Source organism: Lissotriton helveticus, chromosome 7 (assembly GCF_964261635.1).
Source record: "Lissotriton helveticus chromosome 7, aLisHel1.1, whole genome shotgun sequence".
Taxonomy (NCBI): domain Eukaryota; kingdom Metazoa; phylum Chordata; class Amphibia; order Caudata; family Salamandridae; genus Lissotriton; species Lissotriton helveticus.
Window position 1 is genome coordinate 1,453,718,705 of NC_136068.1, and position 24,664 is coordinate 1,453,743,368.

General features: G+C 46.5%; 1 long non-coding RNA gene across 1 annotated transcript in view; it reads right to left on the reverse strand.

Moving 5' to 3' along the window:
* Positions 1 to 670: 670 nt before the first annotated feature.
* The window catches only part of LOC144767465 (uncharacterized), a 91,252-nt gene continuing 67,258 nt past the window's right edge, over positions 671 to 24,664 (reverse strand). The window contains exons 2-3 of the long non-coding RNA XR_013598216.1: positions 18,550 to 18,931; positions 671 to 4,680 (exon numbers count right to left, since the gene is read on the reverse strand). This is a non-coding gene — a long non-coding RNA (uncharacterized LOC144767465). The remainder of the gene's footprint in view (positions 4,681 to 18,549; positions 18,932 to 24,664) is intronic.

Sequence of the window (24,664 nt, forward strand, 5' to 3'; positions counted from 1 at the left end):
TCCAGCTCCAGATCCAAATGAAAGTGACCAGGAGATGGACAAAGCACTGGGAGGAGCCTGCTGGACAGGAACAGGAAGTTGGAGACTGTGGGGCACTTCCTTCCTCCCCCCCCCCCAAAATGGACTCCTTGCAAAAAAAAAAAGCCATGCAAATGTCAACCTGAGGAGTGATTCTGATAAAAATCATAATTTTCTGAAGGTTTATCCTGTTTGCTGGTGATTTTCTTGTGCGAAATTGCAAAATCCCTATTTCGCAAGTGCGAGATTGTTCCTTTCCGCCGCAACTACGTGTTCGCAATTGCGAACTCTCGCGAGGTGTGCTGTGCAAGGTGGCAAGCCGCGAGTACGTATTCGCGGGCGACAAACTCCCGCGGGAACACGCAGCAAGATCTAAAATGGCGCGTCACTCGCAAAGAAAAACAACTCGGCAAACGCTAAAATGACGGAAAGTGAACGCCGTGCACCACGCCGCGTGCCGCAACCAAGCAAAAAATCCGCCGCGAGCGGATTCACGGATTTTCGACAAATTCGCGAGCGTTCGCGGATTGCGGATTTGCCGAAAATCCGAAAAATCCGCGAGCGGAGCGGATTTTACGCCCATGCTTAATGCCAATGCTAATTGTGATTCAATTTTTATCCAATATTATTTTAATATTCTAACACCAGTTACTTCCTCCAACCACATAGCCATGTATCCTAATTATGTTGATACAAAAAATGTGTTTTTTTCTTCTCTGTATCTAGGTTTAAGCGAAAAAATAAAACCTGTCGAAAGAAATAGTTTTTAATGATAAGATTCTGAACAAAAGTCCAGTATCTGGCAACAAACTGCCAGGCTTGTTCTTCTGTACACTCCTAACACTGTCCATTTCGGCCCCATGAGCTTTATGGTTTTGTAAGCAAGGTCATCTCGGGAATAGCTCTACAAAATTGATCCCAGACTCACAAGTTGTCATTCTGGCATAAGTTTATTAAAACAGTGAGCAAATATGTGAACACTTTTTCATCTCTCAACAATGTTCAGTCTTTCTTCGCACTGGCCTATTGTTCTAAAATGTTTCCCACAGGTGGTAGAAGCAGGGGCACTCTTCCAGATGCTTCCATTCTCAGGATGGGGTCCAGGCCCTCCAGCTGAGATACGTTTTGAACAGCAATATTTTGGTACTATTCCTACAGAGGGCCTATCACGACGTCAGTCAGAGTTGCCTCCAATCAACACTGTCTTGGTGAGGGAACCGACCGACCGTAGATCGGCGGTTCCAATCACTGGATTAACATGCAAACGCACATGGTGCGGTCGCAGACTCCCATTTCTCTATTGGAGCTTTTGTGGCAGGTGGAAACCGCTCACAGCACAAGCTCCCATAGAGAAATGGGCATTTGTGTAAATCCCTGCCACACAGTGTAGGATATGGTGCACCTCAGGCCCACAATTGTAGGTCGTGGAAGGATCTGGGCCCTGCTAGGGGCCCCCAAATTCACTTTCCAACAGCCTTTCCATAACAGAAAGCCCGACATGGAAAGGCTGTCGGAAACCGACATAATAATCCTGACATTGAAACGCCGTCCAGAAGGGATTATAATAGGTATTCAACTGGCCGACGGGCTCTTTGAGCCCATCGGAACTCAGTCAGATTGACTGGCTGGTTTACACTCCAACCGTGGACACTGAAATTTGGCAGTCGGACTGTAAACTTACGGCTTTGGTCGGTAAGCCTCCGATAAGCAGTCAGAGGCTTACTGACCAACATCGTAATGAGGCCCAGAGTGTTCTGTTTTTGTGAAGGTCTTTTTTTGACAATGGCAAGTGATTCCTTTTTAGTGCAGCAGAGGTAGGAGGCACACATATGAAGTCCCATCACAAGTGTTCTTAAACTTCTTCCGTCCATTTGGGCCACAATACAAAGCAGAGATATTGCATAGAATTCCATGATAAAATCATTTTAGTTGACTGTTCCCCGACCATTACAGCTATCTAAGGAGAACACACCTCCTGCTGAGCATAAAATTGAATACTATGCTTTTGACTTCTTTCTTTTTTCCCCTCCATGTTGACACTCACAGGTCTGCCTCCCCAGCCTGTTGGAATTTTCCACAGAGATCCTAATTCTTCATTATTCCCATATTAGCTTTCAGCCTTCTGAGGATTTAATCACATAACAAGTTTGATCCTCATCCACAGTCTCAAGTACATGGTGGTGGATTCAGAGTTAACCTGGATAGTCTCTGGTATTTTGCAATTGGCAGCTACATCTATCCACGGTTCCAGGACCACAGACACTCCTCAAGGCCTATAAATCAAGATAATCAGGTCGATGAAGCTGATTCATGGACTGGGATATTGATTATGTGGATGTCATTTTCCCAAATTCACAGGTGATCCGGAGAATAACTTACCAGACCATGAATGAGCACTGTTCAGTATCTCGTCAGAACATAGAAGTGGTTATCGTTGAAATTTAAGAAAATTTGCTTAATGAATCAGCAGAAACTAAAGTACAAACATTGCTGTGATATGATTATTGTTCTCAACGTTTTCTCTCAATGGCTGGCTAACGAGAGGGTTTCCTTCACAGTCCTGTCAGCTGAGCTGAGAATGCTCTTCTGTCACAATTCAGTCTGAGCAGCTTCCGACATTCTAAGAACATCTATAAACTAACATTGTACAGTTCCGTAGAGAAAAATTTACCAGTAAAGTAACACATATATGTTTTGCTTAAAACGCCCATTGTGTTAGGTACTGATGAACTCAAGAAACAAGCAGTGCATCTTTGTTGCGCTGCGTTTTTTTGCCTTTCATATAGCCCTCTTTTCAAACATCTGTTGACCTACCTTGATAAAACCCCATATTATAAGGTACACTACTTAGGGTGGGGTAACATCAGGAATACTATTAATAAACAGTATACAAATAGTAAAAAGGAATGTACAGTTTTTACAATTAAGATAAGATATGTTAGAATAGGAGCTTATCTTATTAACTGAGCATTTTGAACCACAACACAATAACAATAATAAATACATCACAAAGCATAATAGAATAAAACACACCATAAACCCACAATATGCTGTTTTATGTTATATTGTCTATTGGATTGGATTATTGAGTTGTCGTGTGGTCGTCTAATTCTTATTGTTTTGATTTGCCTTTCTATTGTACTAGTATGGGATGGTGTGTCAAATGTTTGTTGATACACTGTTTTATTGCCAATGTTTAATTTGTTTTGCTGTTGTTTGTTGTGTTAGTGATGTGTTTGGTGTATAGTACTTTTGTGTTGCTGTTCAAGTGGTTGTGTGTTATGTGTCTTTATTTTTGCATAACTACCAAATTGCTATCATTGTAGTTCTGTTCTGTAAGCTTGGTGCTTATTGAATTGTGTTGTCTTTGACTTTGTGTTGTTGTACTTTGTTTTTGTACTGCATTGTTTTTGATGTGCTGTGTTGTTTTTCTGGTTTTGTTGTTTGTGTGTTGTCATATTTTGCTTGTGATGTTGTGTGTGCTGCTGTTTTGTATTGCTGTTGTGCTGTTATTGTACTATATCATCTGTTATTGTGTTTGATGTTATGTGTAATTGTGATGCTTTGTGTATTTGTATTGTTTTGTGTTTAATGTTGTGTTGGTTATAGTGCCATTATTGTGTACTGTTTGTGAGTGTAATGTTATTCTTTCTACGTTTCTCCTTCTGTAGCCTCTGTGCTGTGTTATGTGTGGTTGTGGACATTGCAACACAGGTGTTTTGTTGTTGATATACCTCAACTGCAGCCTATCTGCAGTGTCGGTCTGTAGTACAGTGTTGGTCTAAAGTATCATTTGTAATGGTGGTTGAGGTAATTCGGTGCTATGATTTGAAAATGCAGTGGTAATTGTTAGTGGTCCAGGGGTACAGTTTGTTGGAGAAAGTTGCTGTTAGGTGATTGTGACTTTGGGGCCGGGGTTAGGCAGTGTAGGGATGGTGGGTGGTAATGTTGTTGTTGTATGTGAGAATACAGTGGTAGGGCCATAGTGCAGTCCTAGAGTGTGCTAGTGTTATGGTGATGGGTGAACTCAAGGTGCTGTGAGGTGGTTTGTGTTGAAGATGGTCATTGTGCAGCATATGTGGCAGTGTGATTCTATTAGCTAGTTGGGTGGTGCAGTGGAGAAAGTAGTGAGGTTTTGTTGCAAGGATCCTGCTCCTACTCAGAATTGTGCACAGAGACCCAGGACATCAGTGAATTGTGGTGTACCAGAAACTCACCTCAGTACCTAGAAAACCAAAACCAGCTAGCATCAGAGTCACATTAGCTCTTCGTCCTATAGCAAAGTAACCAATGATTAGACAACCTAGAACATGCGACTTAGGACCAACTCAGGAATGGTGGGAAGGGAGAACACTCTTTCATTATACTCTCATACCAGTCCACAACAGGAGTAAATCGTAAATAATCGTAAATCATACGTTCTTATATAGCGCCTTTCACCGTAAGGTCTCAAGGCGCTTGCTTTGGGAACCCGTCCTGGCTTTTCCCTGCGAGATAACCCCTAATAGGCATCCCCAAGGTGAAAGCCAGGCATCCCATCGCGGTGGGGCCGTAGTGGAGATTAAGCAAGCTATTCCCCAGAGTTGCAGAGTGTGAGCCCATGATTCGAGTAGGCACCAAGGCGAGAATTATCGAGTCCGTGGACATTTTAAGCTCAAGACCCTGAAAGTAAATAAGAGACATGGGTAAGGTTAAAAATATTTATTTTAACGACGTGCTCTCAGGTGCAGTATTTTTGCCAACATAAGCAGACATATGATTAAAAATAATATGATCAGCATTGTTACAATTCCATAAAATACAAAGGGAGAAATCATATTACAATGATGGTGAAAACAGGTCTTATAGCGCCTAGTTATAACACCCTCCCTATCTAAGAACTATGGGGCATATGTAGGTAAATTTGGTTTTGAAATTCGGAAAATGCGATTTTCTCCAAATCGCATTTCCTGAATCTCCAATTGTGATGTAGGTAAATAATCTCGAAAAAATAGCGATTACCAAAAATTCGCATAATATTATAGCGATGACTCAAACAATGGTTCCTTAATAGCGAAATCACTAATAAGGAATCGCAATTACGGAAAACAGCAATTCAGGTGCAGAATGATTACAGCACAACCAGGAAGTGTGACTGCCCATGCTGCACCTAATTGCCAGCACCTGTGTCTGAGTCAGAAACTGCCTGAGAGACTGTGAGGAGGGAGTGTGGTTTTCACTCAGCAGTAGCAGGAAGGAGAAATGGAGTCTCAGGGGAGTGATAAGCAGCCAGAGGAACCCACAAGAAAAAGAAAACAAAAATGTATTGAGAGGGAGCTTGAGGTGCTCACAGAGGAAGTTGTAAGGCAACATGACCTCCTTTTTGGAAAGAACTCACTCCGTGTTCCAGAGGCAAGGAAAAGGAGAATCTGGAATGAGATCCAGGAGAAAGTGAATGCATTTGGCGTAAACCACCGCACAGTTGAAAATCTACGCAAGCAGTGGTACGACATGCGCCAAAGGTCCAAGGAGAGGGTGGCCACCAGATTAGCTGAGGCAAAACTGACTGGAGGTGGGACCTCAACAGCACCAGAGCCGACGCCCCTGGAGGAGTTGGTGGAGGGCACAGTTATGCCAGAGACTGTGGCTGGCGTGGCTGACCTGGACAGCTCCGAAAATACAGACACCAGACAAAGTAAGATGCATGCCAATATCCCCAAAACATACCCAGTCCACTTACAGCCCCAAAAACCCATGCCTGAGTACAACTCCAGTACATTTCCACAAGCACACTCAGAATTGCATTATAGGAAATGTAGTTCCATGCACTGATACTTGGTCCTGTGACATATAGCAAGTGGACATAGGGTAGCGAATGTGCAAAACAGACAAGTAGTAGTCATGTGATTAGTTGTTTTACAACCTTTAATGCATAACAAAATTTTAACATGACACGCAACTAATGTGTGCATTTAATTTTACAGCACCACCAACCACAAAGGAAACAGTGGCTGAAGGGGTGGAGACACCAGCAAATGTGGACGTGGCAGGAGGAGCAGGGTGAAGCAAGACACACAACCTGCGCCACCCAAATGGCGCAACATTGTCTCACCACTGCCACTAATGGAGGCAGAGTCCACAGATGCTGATGGGGAGGCACAGTCAGGTACAAGGCAACTAGCAAGGCAGCACACACCACAGTCCACTGTACAAACATCAAATGGCAGTGGTGCAAGACGCAGGGCACGGGCCTCCACCAGCAATTAGCCATCCGAAGGAGACACGGTGTTTGCAGGCCTGGAGGGCAGCATGTTAAGAGCACAGCGCCTGCAAGGTAAAGGCATTCCGATGTAACCTCTCCACACCCCTCATTCACTGGCGAAGATCACTCCCCCTCATACATCCTCCATACCCCCACCTTCCTTACCCCACACCTCACACCTCCTACGAGTCGCGCAGAACCCACCACCGCCCTGAGCTTATCTCCCCCGCCCCACGGCAGGTCCATCTCCCACCCTATTTCCCCCCCACTCTCACTCCCCACTACCCCACTCTCCCAACTAGACTCACAGAACACATCACATAACACATCACCTCCCTTACCTTATCCCCTCCTCCTCTCTCCCCCCCATTCTCAGCACCCACTACCTTCCTTGCACCCCTACCGTCTACAGCCTACATTCATCCCTCAACTCACCTGTGCTGCCTCCCACCAGCGTCCTCACCTATCCCTCCAACCTCCCCCCCACCTCAGCCACACCCCCACCCACAAACTCTCTCACACATTAATTGCCACCCCTCTTACTATTACCTCAGAGCCCTGCACTACCGCTAGCATAGCCCCCCCTACCCAGTTCCCTTTCCAGCTCCCTACTCAACCACTCGCCCACAGCTCTCTTCCCCAACACCATCCCCAATCCACCTCTGGACATGATTATATCCACCCTCCTTCAAGTCAAAGAAGATCTCCATACCATCAAAGAACTTCTTCTCACACACCCCAGTCACCCCCTACCCACCCACACTTCCTCACCCAAAAAGTCCCCCATCCTCCCCACAGATCCTCTCAATCAATACTCCCCACGTGGGCCCTCTATCCCCGCCCGCAATCACACCTACCGCCCCCGTCGCGCCCTCAACACCCTTTCGGACCACGACTTAGGCACCCTCCTTCGCTCATTTGGCCCAGGTCCCTTAAAACACACAACCACCACACACCTCCCCATACCCACAATTCTCACACATCCCCATAGGCCCCCCACTCTAAGCAACAGAGGTTCCGTCCCCAATAATCTCAGAAAAGTCCCCCTCTCTCAAGAACACTCGACCACCATTCTTACCCCCAGACTCAAATGCATCCTACTCAACTGCAGATCGGCCCCGAGACACTCCTCCGACATCGCGGATCTCATCATAACAATGGATCTTGACCTAGCCATTCTGACTGAAACATGGCTAACTGAAACTTCTACACCTATAATGGACATACTAGTACCCCCCAACTACCACATCATTAGACTCGACAGGACCGGCAAGACGGGCGGGGGAATCGCATGCATTTTTAGGAGCAACCTCTCTGTTACTAAAGTCACCTCCCCCTCCCTCACGTCCTGTGAACTCTTCTGCCTCGGTATCTCTAGCGAGGGCAAACCGGTTTGCTCCTTACATGTCATCTACCACCCGCCCGTGGACAACCTCACCTTCACCCAACAACTCATGGATACGATCTCATCCAACGCCGGTCGGCAGATCACTCAAATATACCTGGGTGACTTTAATCTCCACTGGAACGATCAGAAAGACGCAGTGGTGAATAGTCTCAAATATTTCCTTAATGCACTCAACCTCACCCAAATATGCAACAGCCCGACACACGACAAAGTCTCGATCCTCGACCTCATCATCGCCAAAGAGGACTCTACCCAACTGGGGGCGATCCAACCCTGTGACTGGTCAGACCACCACATTATCACTTTCTTCATCAACGAAAAAGTTAAACCTAACCCAGCTCAACCCACCAAATCCATGATCTGGAAAAGGGACATGAAGAATCTTAACCCTAACTCCTTACCTTCCCACACCTGCAGTCTCCTCCTTCCCCCTTCCGGCGCCTCTGATGTTCAATCATTGACCGACCACTACCTCGATTCTATGAACTCAATAATCAGTGAAGCCGCCCCCCTGCAACTGAAGAGAGTCTCCACCAAGAACTCGAACCCTTGGTATGATGGTAGACTCAATGAAGACAGGCGTGCTATGCGAATGGCAGAGCGCACTTGGAGATCTGACCCCTCAGCACTGCACCTTAAAACGCTTAAGAACAAGAGAAATGCCTACTTTAGGAAAATCAAGCGCTCGAAATCTGAATTCTTTAGCCTCCAGCTGGACCAAGCAAAAAACCGACCAAGAAAACTGTTCGAACTAGTCAAAACACAAACCAAGATGCAACCCTTACAATCAAACAGCACAACAAGCGTTATTCCACACTGTGAAGACTTTTCTGCTTTCTTTAAGCTAAAGACTGACAACATAAGAAGTGATCTCCTCATTGATGCAAGCCGATACTCCAGCCCCATCAGCATGACTACCACTCAACCTAAAAACAACGCATCATGGACATCCTTCGACACCTACTCTGAAGAAACAATTCACAAACTGCTCAGCACCTTGAAACCCTCTAATCACTTCACACACCCCCTACCTGCTAATGCTGTAAAAGACTTCTCCCCCCTGCTCCTCCCACTCTGGACTAAAATCAATAACAGCTCCCTTCAACAAGGACTCATCCCAGACCCCCTCAAGGTGGGGCAAGTCACGCCTATACGCAAGAAACCTACAGCTGACCCGACTGACCTAAACAATTACCCCCTATCACCAATATCCCCACCTTGGCCAAACTGCTGGAAAAATGCGTACAACTCCAACTGACACATTGATCAGTTTGACCTCCTCAACCCTCATCAATCAGGCTTCCGAGCGAAACACAGCACGGAAACGTCTATGACTCACATAATTGATGACGCCCTCCAAATCCTTTATCGCAATGATTCCTGCCTCCTCATCCTTCTTGATCTCTCCTCAGAATTCGATACTGTCAAACATGAGAACCTACTGGAGCTGCTAAATACCAGAATGGGTTTATCCGGAACTGTTCTCAAATGGTTCCCCTCCTTCCTACATAACCGGTCTCAGAAGTTCAAGATCAACAACGTGCTGTCCTCACCTGTGCCTGTAACTTTAGGCGTCCCACAAGGATCTGCCCTATCCCCCACATTGTTCAATCTCGTCATGGAACCACTCACCACCTTGCTTCAAGCATCTAATGTACACTTCCATATGTACGCCGATGACACTCAACTTTACCTCAAGCTACAATCCCCGGAAGACATCAAACTTCTGAACTCCACACCCAATCATGGCTGGCCGATAATCACCTCAAACTAAATGCTCTGAAAACTGAGTTCATTCTGATCTCACCTCCTGCGAAAATTGCCATCACCCAAACCTGGCTCAATCACCTAACTGCGCTCAATGTCCAACCCACCATCGTGGAATCTGCGAAATCCTTAGGCATCACACTTGACGCCAAGCTCAACATGCAGCAGCACATTAGCAAAGCAACTAAAGGAGCTAATTTCCAAATCAACACTTTTTTTTTGGTTTTTTTTTTTGGTAAGACCTTTATTAACACAATCATTTATTACACAGCCGCGAGCCTACAACCCGGGGGCCGGCCGGCAACTTATGGGCAGTCAGGACATATTTGACCGTAGTAATAAGATCATTTTTATCAAAGCAGTGGGCGCCGCCCCCCCGTACAACCTCTGTATATCTCGCAGCTAGCACCTTGATATGAGTCTTGTATTTTGTAAATTTAGCAATCGGAGCATTTTAAGAACTCAACTTAAAGACCCGACATTAAGAACATTTACATTGCAACCTTCGATCAACATAACCGACCCGGTTATCTCCTCAGGACAATTAAATAGGCGTGTTCGTTCTACACATAATTAAGTAACACCTTCAACTGCATAGGTATACAGTTTACACTTCTGTGTCTGCCTCTTTGGAGTTGATATAGTCCGATAGGAAACACCAATAATCCTTGGGCCTAGATTTTGCAGGGAGGTTCTCCTCGTACGTCTGTAGCTTATCCCTACAAACGGACATGTCATGTAACCATGTGGATTTCTTGGGCACCCTTCTACTATGCCAGCACTGTGCGACCTGTCTTTTAGCCAGTAATAAAGAAATAACACAGAACTTACGCTTTAGCGCCCTAAATTGTGGGACAATACCAAGGAGACAGGTTTGTATCGTGCATTCCACTTTCTCTTCTAGCATGAGTGTGAGCGCGGAGGTAACGTCTACCCAGTAATCTGATATCTTGGTGCAATACCAAGCTAGATGTGTAAAATCTGCACCTTCCCTGTTACATCTTTTGCATCTATCCTCGTCTTGAAGTCCGAATTTAAGTAGTTTTGTAGGGGTATAGTATGCCTGATGAATGAATTTGTAGTGTATAATTCTCAGGTTCCCATTAGGTGTGAGTATTTGTGTCAGTGCACAGGTCGTCTGCCATTCCTCATCTGATAACGGAGTCTCCAGCTCCGAGTCCCATCGTGCTTTGGCCTTAGCAGCGGGTTGTGTTATCTCGGACTGTGCTGCTGTGTATAATCTAGATATTAAATGTGATAAATCCTGTGTGGTAATAATTAGTTGTAGTGGTGCTAAGCAATCCGGTTCCACCGGGAATGATGGATAGTGTTCTTTCAGTGCGCGTGTCAATCTATAATACGTGAAGCGAAACATGGGGGTCTTGTTCTGAATATATGTTAAGTGATCGATGTCCCGGAATGTGCCCTCTTGAAACAGGTCCCCCATCTTATCTATGCCAGCTCTCCGTAAGAGAGACATGCCTACCCTCTCGCTGGTGACTGACAGCGCATGATGGTGATGTAAAGGCATTGCTGGTGTATATAGCGGGAGCTTGTTAGCCAGTTGTCCAAGTTTATGCCAGGCTTTCACTGTGGTATCTACGGTGTTAATGTCTTTCGCATGTAGTGGTAGTCTAGCATGTGATACTATCGCTGACAGGGGGATGGGATCCGTGTCTCCCTCTTCTATGGCCGTATGAGTGAGATATGGTATCTCATGATACCAATAAGCCGCATACTGCGCTTGGGCACAAAGGTAGTATAATAGAAAATCCGGTACTCCAAAGCCGCCTTTTATATATGGGAGCGTTAACGTCTGGAGATCGATTCGGGCTTGTTTGCCAGCCCATATCAGTTTCAAAACTAGTGACTTTATACGGCGAAATACTTCTCTGGAGGGTGTGATGGGAATATTGTTAAAGAGGTACAATAGTTTAGGTAAAATATTCATCTTCACTATTGCTATCCTGTCCGCCAGTGATAGCGGCAAGTGGATCCAGCGCTGAACTTTGTCCTCCAGCTTAGATATTACTACCCCATAATTAGATCGTATGACTTCCTCTGGATCTCTATGGTACATGATCCCTAGGTAGCGAATGGGTTCTTGCTGCCATTCCAGCGGATAGTCGGTGTCAAAGGGAGCGGTAGTATCCGTTAAGGGTATTATAGAAGATTTGGACCAATTGATTGCCAGTCCTGAATGACCCCCGAATCTAATGTATTCTCTAAGCAGGCTGTTAAGATGAATGTCGGGATCGCGTACATATAGCAGCATATCATCTGCGTACAGAGATATGTGCAGTGGTCTGGTCGCAAATTGTAAGGCGGATGGTTTGTAATTTTGCCGCACTATGCACGCCAGAGGCTCTAGCGCTAACGCGAAAAGGAAGGGAGATAGAGGGCATCCTTGCCTGGTGCCACGTTCCACGTCAAAGGGAGCAGAGATGTAACCATTGATACGGACTCTGGCGCATGGTTGGGTGTACAGTAGGGAGACCCATTGAACGAAACGTTTGGGGAAGCCCATCCTGTGTAAAATAGCAATCATATAACTCCATTCGATGGAGTCAAACGCCTTGGCGGCGTCAAGCATGACCGCTACGGCTTTAACGGAGGGCTGGAGGTAGTGCGACAGAGCAAATAAGGATCATGTATTGTGGGAAGTCGACCTGGCGGGGATAAAGCCAGTCTGATCTGGAAGAACCAGATTCGTCATCAGAGGGGATAATCGTACCGCAAGTAGTTTCGCGAGTATTTTTGAGTCCACATTAATGAGCGATAGTGGCCTGTAGGAGTCGCACTCCTCCGGATCCTTAGACGGTTTTAAGAGAGCAATGACTAACGCCTCACGGAGTGTAGGTGACAGTATGGATTTCTCGAAGGAAGTGCCAAACATGTCTACCATGTAAGGTGCAAGAAGGTCGGCAAAGTGTTTGTAGAATTCATTAGTGTACCCGTCGGGGCCTGGTGCCTTGCCATTAGGTAGTGATTTGATTACCGCCGTCACCTCTTCTACTGTAATGGGCATTGCTAAATGTTCCCTCTGTGCATCCGACAACCATCCAATTGCTATATCCTGCAGGTAATGGGAAATTTCATCCGCCGACGCTGTGGGCTGAGATTTATAGAGTGTGCTGAATGAGTCTACAAAGTTATGTAGGATGTCCGCAGCTTGTGTCTGTATCTGACCATCCCTTGATTTAACGCGAAGTATGGCCGAATGACCCCTCCCCTCGCATATTTTTCTGGCCAGTGTCCCACCGGGCCTGCCTCCTTCCCCATAGTTCCTGGCAATGTGTTTGCGATCTAAATATTTTATTTCTGCATCCATGAACTCGTTATGTTCAGTATGCAAGTCGCGCAAGTCTGTCAATAGGGAAATATCTTGCGTGTTCTCAAAATCTCTTTCTATGTCTCTTATGCGTGTTTCGCAGCGTTGAATCTGATGTCTAATGTCTTTCAAAACCCCTATGGTGGTGCTGATGCATACACCCCTTGTTGTGGCCTTGAAGGCCTCCCACAGTAAGCCTGGATCCTCAATAACTGGTGAGTTGATTTGGAAATATTCCCTGATTGCCTTTGTTAGCGTATCTGCGTAGATAGAATCGGATAAGGCTTGCGAGTTAAACCGCCACTGAAATGGAGGCGGTGTGTATCGTGGTATGCTGAGCTTTAGTAAAACAGGGTTGTGGTCCGATAACGTGCGTGGCAGCACCTGCACCCCCTTTACCCACAAAGCAATATCTTTCGTGCCTAACCAGTAATCCAGGCGGGACCAACTGCCATGGGACGCAGAGATGTGGGTGGCCCCTGGCTCGTTAGCATATCTAATTCTCCAAAGATCTGTTAATGACAAATCGTTCAACATATGTCCTATCATTGTTCGCGCATGCTTATGCTGTTCAGTGGAATTGGAGGAGCGATCCAGCCCGTCCATAAGGGTGACGTTCCAATCTCCCCCACATATTATATGCGTGTTTGTGAGTGGTTGTAAGTGGCCCCATATCTCACGGAAAAACTCTGGTGTGTCCGTATTTGGTCCATAGACGTTAAGGATTGTTATGTGTTGGCCATGCACCATGCCTGAGACTATCACGTATCTACCAGTAGGGTCTTGCACAATTTGATGTAATTTACTCCTTTCCGAATCAGTATGAGTACTCCCCGGGAATAAGAGGAATAGGAAGCCCTATGTGCTGATTCTGCCCATCGTGTCCCCAGACGTGTGTGTGAGGTGGGTGCGTGATGGGTTTCCTGTATCAATGCAACATCTATATCCCACCTGTTGAGACAAGCAAAAATCTGTCTGATTTTCTGTGGGCGGGTAAAGCCCCTAACGTTCCAAGTGAGGAAATTCAAGTGTGTTCCATCGGCATGCCCAGTACCCTTTGTCATGCTATAGGCCGTAGCGAGCTATCAATATGCAAACAACAGTCAGAGGCGAATTTTGAACCCATTTCAACGTGAGCACATACACCAGAGTCAGCAGTCCTCTTCCAGGGAGAACCTAGTATCACGTCCAGCTGCAATGTTCGTGGTCTTTCTAAACAATCAAAATCCCCAAATTCACCCATCCCACCCACTTCAGCAACCCAAACATGCCGAAGCCATATTCCCTTTGAAGACAAACCCCACAAACCTGAAACAAACAAACTATTACCTATACTGTGAAACTTGTGTTGGGTATTACCCTTGTGGAGGTCCGCCAGGAGCACAACTCTGCACCCGGTGTGCCGGGTGTGGGCGATACTTACAATAGCTATCACAATTGCAATTGTTCGAGTCTGAGTACCCGCCACCCCCCACCCCGTCAGTGGTAGCAGTGGCATAGAGTGAAGTCCAGCGCTGTAGTGGTTATCCAAATCTCCTCATACAATGTCGTTAGTTGTAACAGAGAATTCCGGCTTCACTGCAGTTTTCCCCATATATAGCCCACCGCCCCCTTAGATCGAAGTGCACCCCAAATGCCAAGCACCATAGATTCAAGGGTACCCATGTGCATCAATATAGTTCTAGCGTCAACTACAGCATATGTCTATAGCCTTCCACAGTTATGTATCTGCGCCAACTATAACCTACTGTGAAGGCGCGAGTGGGGCGCGTGTGTGACTGGAATGAGTAAAGGCCTTCTATAACACCGTGCCTCCGTACTAGCCAAGGAGGAGATCATCGATGATGAACAGTAGCAGTGTGATCGGCCTATAGCCTCAGGACAATGCGTGCTAGAGTGCGCAATAAGTCTGCCTGTGAAGCACCCCAAGGCTACATAGCCACCAGTACATTGCGAGGCGCTGGGAGCGGTCCGGGCCGCCGCCCTGAATATCCAATGTTTTGCCATGGGTGTCAGTTCGTCACGCCCTCAAATGCACAATCAAACATAGTCTATTGTTAGTGGTGATCCACTGGATCGTGCGCAGACAGTCCGCAATCAGAAAGAGTCTTACCGCCAAGTGCTGGAGGGTCTTACCAGCGCCTTCAGTCCGAGTCTTGGTGCTGACCTTCCCGTTCAGTGGACCTGCCGTCTCGGAGCGCTTTTTTAACAAATTCCTGGGCCGCTTTGGGTGAGGGCAGCACAATTGCCTTGTCCTTCCATGTAACGCGGAGCCGAGCCGGATACAACATGGAGTAGTTGATGTTGAGCTCCCTCAGTTTTGCCTTGACGGTCGTGAATTCCTTTCTAGCCTGCTGAACCGCAACAGTATGGTCCGGATAAAATTCCAAGGAGTTGCCTTGATGAGTGATTTTCCCTTTTTCCCGTGCCAGCCTGAGGATGGTGTCCCTGTCTCGATAGTTGAGTATCCTCGCCACTATCGGTCTCGGCGCCGCTCCAGGTGGCGGCCGAGGCGCCAGCGATCTGTGGGCACGCTCCACAATAAACACTGGCGAGAACGCTTCTGCTCCAAAGAGATCTTTGCATAGGTTTTCAACGTATACCTCCATACGCCCGGTCTTGGTCGTCTCCGGCAAGCCTGTGATGCGTACATTATTGCGCCTCGAGCGAGCTTCCAATTCCTCCTCCTTCGCCTTAATCACTTCCAGAATGCGTTCCATACCGGTACATTTTGCGGTTGAAGTGCGTGCTTCGTCCTCAACGGCTGATATACGTGTTTCGGCTTCGTCCAGGCGCTCACCATGCCTCTCTTGTCTGGCAGCCATACCATCCATTCTACACGTTAGGTTATCCAGTTTGCCGTTTATGTCTTGCAAATTCGCCTGGATGGCCAGTAATATTTTCTCCATGTTGGTATTTGGCGTCGAGTCGGTGACGCCGCCAGCGTCCGCCACGTCCTCTGCGGGCTTGTTGGTTTTCTTGTTGTCGAACAAGAGCTTGGGCTGTTGTTTGTCTGGCTTACCCATTGCCCCAGCCTGAGGAGTAGCTGTTCTAGAAGCGGTTCCCGATGCCCTCGTGATTCTTGCTGTTGCCGCCGTGGTGGTCTCGAAGTATGGCAGACGCCGTTGATAAATGCGCGTGGAAATGCCAGATACCTCAAGCCGAGTATGCTAAACGTGCCTGCAGCACTACGATGTTGTTGAGTGCCGTCTGGAGGAGAACGTTATCACCCCAGGTTCCCCACCAGTGAATGAGATTGACCACTGGGGGGGTTGGGAGGGGGGTCGCCGCTTCAGATGGCCAAATCTCAGCAATTTCCCTAGTGGATATTGTCCCCCTTCACCCTTACCTTCCGCACAGGGATAAGGGAGTAGACTCACAAGCGCGATGTCTGTCCGTTGATTCCCGACGTTTTACACCACTCCGCCATGTCTTCTGTGCTTTGGTGTACTTCTGCGTCAATATGTGTGGTGGCGTGTAGTCTATTGCAGAGCGCCGGCATTCCGATGTGTTTCAGCGCGGTTTGAGGGGCAGGCAGGGAGGTATGGCTTTCCTGGGTTTCTACCAAACGCGCTCGGTGTCCGATGGTGCGGGCATCTAAGCTGGCTCTGTGGGCGCCGCCATGTTGCCGATGATGCGGTCGGGACTAACGCTTGGAATATGCGTTTGCTTCCGCACTCCGGTGTGACTGTAAACGCCGTCCGCAGCAGTCAGGGATACACCTCACCCGCTCACAGTCCGCATCTCGACCGCTCACCTCCTGTGGCCTGCTAGGCAGCAGCGATTATGATCCGGTCGGCGAGTCTGCAGTCCGCCATCTTGCCAGCCGCGCTGCACCGCGTCCAGGACTCCGCTGATTTTCGCCGCTCTTCCGGGGGTATGCAGTTAATTTACTCGCCAGTATATGCACTGTGCCCTCCCATGCATAATAATCCGTTCGGCAGGCGATATGGTGGGGTCAGTGGCGGGGACAGACCATGTTGTTTGTGGTCGCCCGGCGGAGCCGTGAGTCACACAGCCATTCCGCTGTGCGCCCCCTAGCGCCTCCCATGCCCAAATCAACACTTTGAGGAAACTTAAACCCTTCTTCCCAGCTAAGGACTTCCAAACTGCTGTACAAGCCCTAGTCATCCCTCGCATAGACTACGGAATTGTGGCCCTCAGCGGACTCCCCCTTTCAACAACCGCACCCCTACGAGCCTCCTTGAACGCTGCCGCGAGACTCATCACTGGTTCAAGAAAACATTCGCACACATCCCCTGACTTAAAATCCCTGAACTGGCTGCCTTTTGAAGCCAGAATACAGCTGAAAATTGCCGTTATGACACACTTGGCCGTACACCACAAGTCACCCAACTACCTCACTCAAAAGCTGACTATATCAGGAGGCTCGAGATCCAATAGAAGTACAAAAAATGTACTCCTGAAACCTCGTAGATCCTGGAAGGAAAAAACATACATACGCTCCTTCTCAGGAATGGCACCCAGGATCTGGAATGCACTCCCTCCTGAAACCAGGCTTATCTCCTCCACTGCATGCTTTAAGAAAGAGGTAAAAGCCATCCTTATGGCCAAGTTCACCTGAACTCGACTGTTGATGGATCAAAGACTTTCCACCGCTTTTGTATTATTGGTTACCTGATTGCTTATTGGTATTATATTTGTACATGTTTGCTATCCTATTATGCTACTCACTTACTACCGACTACTATAGTGTACCCAATATATTGTACCCAATAGTTTGTTTAACCACCCTTTTGCTGCCCCTACCCATGTCTATGTAACCTTCAAGAAAGAGGTAAAAGCCATCCATATGGCCAAGTTCACCTGAACTCTATTGTTGCTGGTTCAAAGACGTTGCACCGGTCTTGTACTATTGGTTAACTGATTGTGTATTGTTATTATATCTGTACTTGATTGCTATCCTATTATGTTACTACCTACTATCGACTGCTACATTGTACCCAATAGTTTGCCTAATCACCCTCCTGTTGTCCCTACCCCTTCTTTCTGTTAAGCGCTCTGATATCTGCAAGGATCTTGTTCGCGCTATATAAAACTTTGAATAAATAAATAAATAAAATCAATCCAGCGCCAACTTGCCACACACAACCATCACATGGCTGAGTTGCGGCTCAGTGTGAATACCATGACTGGTGCATTGGAAGGACTGTGTAGGGAGATCAGGAGAGACAGGCTGGCCAGGTGCAGGGAGAAACACCACTTACACACCCGGATGGACCTCTACACTAAGGCTGTGAACCACCAGTCCACCGCCATATCCCTGCTAGCTAGGAGATGTGTGAGCATTCAGCACAAAATGGCACACTGCTGCCAGGATGTGGGTAGCTGCCTGGTGCAGGTCTCACATGCAGTTGTCCAAATGCATGCTGTAGCCACAGGTGGCATAGGAACACTGGGCAACTTGGACACTGATGAACAGTCAAGCAGGAGCAACCTAACTCCTCCACTTCCTGCAGAAAGACGCCGGAGTGGGCATCAGGGCAGAGCAGGGGAAGACACCAGTGAGGCCAGTGCGCAGGCGAAACGAGGGGCAACAGGGCGTGCACGCAGGAGATGAAGGGGCAGCATGTACTCATGGCAATGTGTGAGGCAACACATGCCGTATGGACTAAGTGACTCTTGACAATGATAACACTGTGACATCAACATGTGCAACTAGCAACATTTCAGTCACGCTGTGTGACAGGTTTAATCCTGTTGTTAAGGAAATAAACATCTTATTTGAGGATCATTATTTTGCATTGTGTCCTCATTTCTCACCTAGAAGTAGTTCTGTGTGATGTCATCACGTCTCAGGCGCCCGGCAGCCGCCCCGGCACCACCTGCACGTCTGCATTGTGGAGCTGGATCCTCCTTATCTGATGTGTCTGCATCTGTCAGATCCACTGGGGTGCCCTTCTTGGTAGCGATGTTGTGTAGCATTGCGCAGGCCACAATCATTTTGCAACACGTCTCAGGGCTGTATTGTAGGGCACCTCCACTCTTAAGAAAGGCACCGGAAACGGCTTTTAAGGATTCCAAAAGGTCCTCTCAATGGTGCATCTTGTGGCTCTGTGGGCACTGTTATGCCTCCGCTCTGCTGCTGTGGCTGGATTGAGGTACGGTGTGAGGATGTAGTCACGCACAGCATATGCACTGTCACCTGCAGGGCAAAAGTAGGTTGATGTTAAGTACTGTCCTGCAAGTTCATACCTTTCCTACTTGTGTGTGTTTGTGCCATGCAATTACCTAGCAGGTAGCCCTCTCCAAACTCGCTATTTCTGAGTCTGCGATGTAAACCACAGCGGCGAAAAATGAAGGAATTGTGTGTGATTCCTGGGAATTTTGCAACAATATCTGTGATGACATGTTAAGCATTGCACACCACCTGGATGTTCAGAGAATGATAGGATTTTCTGTTTCTAAAAACATACTTATTCTGTGATGGGGTGACATTGCGACATGGGTCCTGTCTACGCAGCCAATAACGTGGGGAAATTGGGTTATTTGGTAAAACTCTTGCTTGGTCTGGTCTAGTGCCTGCTGTGTGTTTAGGAATTGGATGTGGTGATGCATCCTCTGAACCATAGCATCAAGGAAAGCGTGGAAAAAGCATGAAAGTGCACTCTGGGAGACTTCTCCTGCTGTGGCTATTACCCCCTGAAAACTCCCTGATACTAGGAGATGCAGTGAGCACAAAACCTGTATGTGGGTGGGAATGATGTGTGCCTTGTATGTGGGATGTTCAAGTATGGGTGTCAGCTACTCTATCAACTCCAGGATACTGTCTGGGTGCAGCCTGTAGTGCACATGGATGTCCTCCTGGGTCCGCTGGAAAAGGGTGATGCGTGCTCTGTAGATCCTTTCCTGGCATCTCCTTTTCTGTGCAGCCTCTCGGATATGCAGCCTCCTGACTATCACATACAGGCCAGCCATTGTGGGAAGCCCCAGTGGCATTGTGGGCCTGTTTAAATAGGTTGCACCTGGTTACCACCTGTTCAGAGTTGGTGGTATTTGAGAAGTGCAAAATTGCAAAAGACGTACCTACATATGGCTGTATGTTTTATAAACTAAAGAAGGGCTCCTAGGCTTGTACGGGGGACCCCATTACCTCTCAGCTCAGCAGGAGTGAATCACATCAGGATCAGCAAAAGCTCTCTGCATCCCTGGAAATGGAAAATCTTCCAAGTGTGTGAAATCATGGCAACTGTGCAATAATAAAGGCGACAGAATCTCAGTTGGCTCGCAGCTGCCATTTGTTGTGTCTAAAAAGCGTTAGCTGATCAGTTCGAACAACAGCTACCATGTTATGATAACCTTGACGGCTTCAGCACTCACTGTGCAGACTAGGGTCACGATGTAAGTCTAGGGATGTCGAAAACAAGCCTTTCTCATGTCAAGACATTCTCGCAGCCTAACTTACAAAAACAGCTATATGCAGTGTCGTGTGCAAAAGCAGCAAAAGGTAAAATGGTGTTTTAAACTTCTAATAAGCCATGCTAACATAACATGTGTGCAAACCAGGCCTAGCCCACACTACAATTTTATTATGATGTGTATAGTGGTGACGGGGTGGTGCTGACATCCTGGTGTGCAGAGATAGTTTAATGGTTTTAGTAGGAGTGTTGTAGGAGTAGATTGGTGATGAGTAGATGTATGGTGCTACGAGTTACAAGTGTATTTTCTAGGGTATATTAGTGTGAAGATGGCGAGTGATAGAGATTTAATTGCAGTTTAGCTTTTAGTTTAATAGTCACACGGTAATACGATAGTGTTGTGTAGAAGTGTCATAGAACTGGGTGGTTTGTGTGTCATTGTGAGCTATTTTTCCACTGATGGAAGATCCTGAAGGCTCCGTCAGTGTGTACATTGGCTTGGTGGCCTCAGAAGTTGGGCCCTTTACCCTCGCCGAGTGAACAAGTCAGGAATCTGGGGATATGGCTTAACACTAAGATCTCGTTTGAGCACCACACAAGACGAGTTGCAGGAGCATGCTTTGGAATCCTGCTGGGTCTCTGGAAGACCCTGGACCTGTTACCGACTACAGCCAGGAAAACCATGGTCCATGCCTTGGTGACATCAAGGCTGGACTATGGTAACATCCTTTATCTGGAAGCAAATGCTGGGTGCTTCCAGAGGCTGCAACGTATACAGAACGCGGCTGCATGCCTGGTTTTGATGTTGCCTAAGAGAGCCTCTTCTAATAAGGCCTTGGGCACTGTGCATTGGTTGTCAATTAGGTAACAGATCCTGTTCAAAGCCCTTTGTGTCTGCCACCGGTTTACACAGGGGAAAGGGACAGTCTATCTGCACAACCTGCTTACCCTGTATAACCATACTCGGCAATTAAGATCTAGCGGGATGGGGCAGGTTAAGATTCCTAACATCAGAAGAGTAAGGATGGGAGGGCGCTCCTTTCGTTTTCTGGCGACACAACAGTGGAACAGACTTCCTTTGAGGCTCCAGCTGGAGACTTCAGAGGTGGCGTTCTGCAAAGTGTTGAAAACGTATCTTTTTCCTGTAGTTTAGGCCAAGACTGTATATCCGGGTGGGGTGTGTATTGTTGGCAATGAAGGGGTGCTGCTAGGTCTGTACCGTAGCTCGGGGACACACTAGCCTAGTGTAACCAGGCGCTTTATACATTTACTTATTATTATTATTAAGAGATATGGAGGTTTGTTAGTGGGATGTGAGTGGAGCAGGACAGAAGTAGCAATGCAGTAGTTTTAAATTGGGAGTATGGCTATGTTCGATTAGTTGTGTGGAGAGGAAGAATGAGATGTCAGTCTGGTGCCAATGTGTGGTAGAGTAATGCTAAACTGTTATTATCAGGGTGGATTTGGTAATTCAGTGGCGTGCAATGAAATGAAATGAAAAAAATGTGGATCATTGTTATTTTGAAATGTAAACTAGTTCCTAGTAATACCCTCTTGCATTTCATTTGATGCAGTCTAGGCAATCCAGGCATGATGATACATCTAGCAGTAAAACACAAATACTTTTTTGGCCTATAGCAGCAGCGCGCATGCGCTGCTCGCGCTGCAAGGCATGCAGTAATGGAGTATGGAGCGGAAGCTCCGTCCACTCTCCACCCATGTTTTTAATTGGCTCGTGTCATTGTCTTTCATATAAGATGCCTTCTGAATGATTCTGAGGCATGTTAGTCCCTCCTTATTATGGTCATTTCATCATTTGTACCCTCCCATGGCTACTGGCCCCTTTACTTTGAGTGTTACTCAGTACGGTACCTGTTATTTAGACTGAACTAAACATGTCCATTGCTCTCTTTAGGTGTTTTGGTCATTGTATATTTAACCCCTTGCATGCGGCGTGAATTTTCGCGCTGTGGGAACGATTTTAAAAGTGGGCGGGATTTGGACGGCCCCCCACCATCCTCCGCACACGCCCACGAGCCATCATGAGCATGCAAGGGGTTAATTCTACTCTAGGGCTGATATAACTACTTACAAATAATACCCCTTTTCACTCCAGTTGCATCGTTGTGGTCCCCCTCTCTTTTGTTCCCCATCCCGTTGTGATTTGCATCACTGTGTTTTACTATTTCCCCTTTTTTTTTCAATGATTTCCAGTTGAGTCATTGTTGTATGTTATATACCCTACCCGGTCTCACCTGGGTTACCGGGTCTTACTCCTGTATTTGTTTCTGTGGTAGTATTACAGAGTAATGTTGTCATCATGTGAACACTGTCTGGGAAAAGGTTTCACCTCATTGGTTCCAGTTTAGAATCCAAGAAAAGTAATAAGGAATTGAAAGATGACCAGTGAACCTTTGCATAGAGCCTTTGACTGGTAGGCAACACATGTTACTGTAGAATCATTGTTTTTAAAATCAGCAACTTATTCAGCGGTTGATGCATAATATGGCAAATGTGGTAAATCCATAAAACACCGCATTCACAGAATCTCATAATTTCATGCTTATAGTCAGGAGCACTGGAGTTATGTGGCAGCAAAGGACTAAATTATGCAGCATGGTTGCAGCGCATGCACTGCTCTGCGAGTCATGCTGTATCAAGACTTTGCAGCACCTCCCATCTCTTACATTGGTTCCTGCTCCTGTACTTCATAAATGACTGCTTTTTTTATCAATGTCCTAATTAGTCCAGCCTTTTAATGTTTCTGACCCTCCCAGGAGACTGCCCCTGTTACACGTGTTCTTACTTTTTAGGTCGAGCCTGGGCAGTGCATGTGCTTCTGTGCGAGGCATGCTGTATTGGGGTAAGGCCTTGAAGCTCCGCCCACTCTCTGCTCACATTTTTCATTTGCTTGTGTCATTGTCCACTGTAAAATGTGTCTGTTAATTGGTCAAAAGACTTAGTAGTTCCTCCTTAGTACCGCCTTGTCTCTTTTTGTAAACTCCAATACCGACTCCACCTGTTACGTGTGTTGTTGCTCAATAGGCTTTAATTACAGCCTCCGAGCACTAGTTTCTCAAATAGCGATGTCCTGCCTGCTGAAGGCAGGACACACTCTCTCCTAACACATTTTTTACAAAATTTTCCAGCACGCATTTGCAATGCAATAGGTCTTGCCATTGCGAGAATTTAAGCTATTGGCATTGTAAGTGATAATGCCTTTCATTTATCTGTTTAAAAAACAACACCTAAATAAAAAGCATTGTCATTTACAATGCCAATAGCTCAAACTCTCATGAATGCGAGACCAGTTGCATTGCAAATGCTTGTTTTTAAAACTAATAGTAATAGCCCTGGCGAGCAAATGGAGCGATCTTCAGCAAGAACTAAAAGTAGAGAATCGATTACCCTCTCAGTATAGTTTGTTAGTGTGCATGTTATTCTAATGCCACGTTTTTGTACAGCTTTGTTATCTCACGTGTGGCTTGAAATCGCAGAGCTCTGAGGACGGCTGCTGGTGTATTTTTCAAATTACTCCCATCTGCAGTCTTGTTTATGCAAACAAGCCCCATGAGCATGCGGGAGCCTCATATCATTGCCATAAATCCACAACTGTTAATACAGCGTTATCAGTCTGTGCGCCCTGTACCCTCCCGTTTGGACAGAGAAGCTGCAAGAAAAAGACAAGACTGCGAGAGACATGAAACATATCTGATTTGGGAACCTTTAATCCAATCCTATTATGAATAAGATGATCTATAAACACAAATCTGAAGTTTAGGAGAATTCCTATTGCAAGTATATTTCATAACTGTGGCCTTAGCTAATATTACGATAGCACCATGTGTATTTTCGTTTACATAATGACCATAAAGTATTGCCATTGTGAGGAGTTCCCCCAATCATAATACTCAACATTGGACATACATGTTTGCATGTCTCTGTAGAAGCTGTATGTGTTCCTGGTCACTGGACTTGTGAAACTAAGGATCATTGTGAGCATCATTCAAGAATTAAAAAACTGTTCCACTGCACTGCCGTCCCTACATTTCATGAAACCAAACATACTGAGAATGTCTCACGCAATATTGTCAAAAGGACCAAAAAACTATCCTTTGATTGAATATGCTTGACAATGAACTTCCAAAATATGCAGAATTACAATATTTGCTTTTGAAACATTTAATTTCATCATTAGAAGCAATCTGAGCACAACTGAATCCCACTGCAAGGCTATATTGCAGATCAAACACACATTTTTTAGCACCCTCTTTAAAAAAGCTCACAGCAAATGTACAAGATCTAGGAAGCGCCTGGCCAATTTCCAGCATATCAGCAGATTCAAGCAATGACTAACCACCTAAAAGACTAATTGCAGCTCTCTTCCATGACCTACAATCGAGTTACAGGGTCTTTTGTTAAATAGATACCGCACTTGCTAACATCAGGGAAGGTACACCTCAGCACCCCGAAGGTAAGCAACACCTCTCATGCACCTTGATCTCTCTGCAGCCTATCAT